Source organism: Fukomys damarensis, unplaced genomic scaffold (assembly GCF_012274545.1).
Source record: "Fukomys damarensis isolate Sample0158 unplaced genomic scaffold, DMR_v1.0_HiC HiC_scaffold_31, whole genome shotgun sequence".
Classification (NCBI taxonomy): domain Eukaryota; kingdom Metazoa; phylum Chordata; class Mammalia; order Rodentia; family Bathyergidae; genus Fukomys; species Fukomys damarensis.
The window spans coordinates 21,899,858-21,902,942 of NW_022900943.1; positions in this window are offsets into that span (position 1 = coordinate 21,899,858).

A 3,085-nucleotide genomic window follows, 5' to 3' on the forward strand; every position below is an offset into this window, starting at 1 on the left:
GGGAAGACTGTGGGAAGAGCATCCTTGGGCAAAAAGATCAACTATTTTGTTTCTTCACAAGTTCTGATTTAAAATCCTTTAAGAAACCCAAGATGAGCTAATGGCTCCAAATAAGTTAGGTAGAACTCTTGAAGACAATAGCATCAGAAAAGACTTTATGAATAAATCCTCAGTAGCATGGGAACTAGCAGAAACAATCAACAACTGGGATGTCATCTTATTAAAAAGCTTCTGCACTGCAAAAGAAACAATCAACAGAACTGAGAGACAACCTACAATGTGGGAAAAAATTTTACCAACTGCTCCTCAGACAAAGGACTACTATCTAGAATATATAAAGAACTCAAAAAAGTCACCCCCAAAATATAAAGATCCAATTTAAAAATGGGCATCTGAAATGAACAAACATTCCTCAGACAAAGAAGTAAAAGTGGCAAATAAATATATAAAAAAATGTTCTACATCACCAGTCCTTTGAGAGATGCAGATGAAAACAACACTGAGATTCCACCTCACCCCACAAAGAATGGCTGCCATCAAGAAATCACAAAACAACAAATGTTGGTGGGGTTGTGGGGAGAAAGGAACCCTTCTCCATTGTTGTTGGGAGTGCAGACTGGTGCAACCACTATGGAAATCAATATGGAGATACCTCAAAGAGCTGGGACTAGAGGTTCCATTTGACCCAGCCATCCCTCTGCTGGGTATCTTTCCAAAAGAATTTTAAAAATCATATAATAGTGATGTATGTGCACCTATGTTTATAGCGGCACAGTTTGTAATAGATAAAGCTTGAAAAGAGACCATTTGCCCATCAGTTGGAGACTGGATAAAGAAGATGTGGTTTTTCTATAAAATGGAATACTACTTGGCAGTAAAGAATGAGAAATTAGATTAATTCATAGGAAAATGGATCCATACTGAGGATATACTCCTAAGTGAAATAAATAAGTCACACATCTGTAAATACTGAATAGATTCTCTGGTGTGAAAAACTGTAATGGCACATAAGATCCTAATGATATAATTGACAATGTGAAATAGGAAGAAAAGGGCTAAAGGAAGTGGGAAGGGTAGGGGAAAGGTAATAAGGGAAAAGAAAAAAAAACATGAGAAAATGAAAAAAGGAAATAAAGTATTTGTAAATAGGGAAGTGAGGAGGGGGTGAAGGGAGGGCAGGGGTAAGGAGAAAAAATAAGAACCAAGACCTGTCATGTAAAGGTACAAGATCCCAATGCTGAAGGTAACTGTACTGTACGCCTAAAATGTACCAATAAACTCAATGAGGAAAAAAAGTTTTTACATTAATTTGGAGTTCAAGGATGGGAACAATACAGGAGATATATTTATGTACACATATTCTTGCCAGTGGCTTGTAGATGGAACCAAATATATCACTTCTGAACTAATACTTAAGACATGACAATATTAAAGGTAGGAAATTCAAAAGCTCAGTGATGGAAGAGGAAGAGCTAGTGAAGGAGTGGTGAGCTGGAGGCCAGGGGAAAACATGTCTTAAAGAATGGTCAGCGATGATAAATAGTATTTATAGGTCCAATAAGATGAGCATAAAAATCTGACTGCAGGAAGTAGCAGCCAAGTAGTCATCAGTGCCAACTGTAAGAACAATTTTGATGTTGTCATAGGTATAAAATTGAAGACGAAACTTATAATTTAAGCCCTTTGAACAGGAAGGTCCTGAAAATTTAGTGAGATTTGTAAGACCTAGTATCATGCTGTTTCTCTAACTCCAGCCTGACTTCAAATATTTCTGATGCTTTCTAATGTGTGTCTTCAAGTAGGTATCTCCACACCCTTCTCACAAGAACAATAATTTCATCTCAAATGTATTTCGATAATATGTTAGAATAATATTGACAGCATGCATACTTATTGTTAAAATATACTATGCACATCACATGGAAAGAAACCACAATAAAAAAGGTAAACTAATGAACAATGTATCTGATCTGAAGATGATGTTCAGGCATAATTTGTCAGAGAAGCAAATCATTCATTTATTTTTATTTTGAAGACTACAAGTCTTAGTTTATAATTTCAACATTTGTTATGCGAGATGATTCAAAATCTTTTATTGCATAAAGAACTATGGCTTGAAAAAGAAGGAGGTTTTAAATATAAAAGGAGACAATCACTAAGGAAAATAAGGGGAGAAAGCATTAACATTTAAAACATTTGGTTTTGAAAATATCAGAATAGGTAGCCTAATAAAACCTTGCTACTTTTTGCACATTTCTTGTGCATTTTTTTTTTTGTTTGTTTAGGATAACAAGCCCTAATTCTAGAAGCTTTAACTGTTGAACTATTATTATTACTTACTATGCAATAGATCTATGCTAACAAATTAATTTTTTTCTCATTGAGTTTATTGGTACATTTTAGGTATACAGTACAGTTACATCATCTTAATTATATGTAATGAGATGAAAAGAAATCACATCAAAAGTTAAAGTGTGTGTCCAGTAGAATTATTCACATGAAACATAAAGGGAAAAGTTTACTTAAAATAACTCATCTCATTAAAATGTGGTGTGATGGTTCATGTCAACATATAAGTGAACTCTTTTTACTTTGTTTTTTATTTTCAGTCAATATTGCTTAATTGTTCTAAATCATTTTATAATGTTTCTTTAGAAGGATATAAATAAGAATTCAGTTATTTCTTATGCAAGGAATTCATCTATGAGATCATTTGTGTTGTCCATTTTAATCTGAATGGACATTACATCTCATGAGCTTTGTTTGATATTCTGCCAATGTTTAAACATGTTCTGTAGTAAAATAAGATTGGGAAATCATTCCCCACAGCATGAACCCTGAGTCAAAGTTATGAGCTTTCAGCTCTGTGATGGTCACTATGGAACAGCATTGGAATAACTCAGGTTACAGAATTTTGTTAGTGTCAAGTGCTTGATTTCTAAAATGTTAACAAATTAGACATAGTGTTGGAAAACACCTACATACTACAAAGAAGCAGATGAATAGAAATAGCAAACCACCAAATAGATTAATTTCAAATTTTTAAAATACATGAGAATTCAGGGAATGTAGATAAATATAAAAT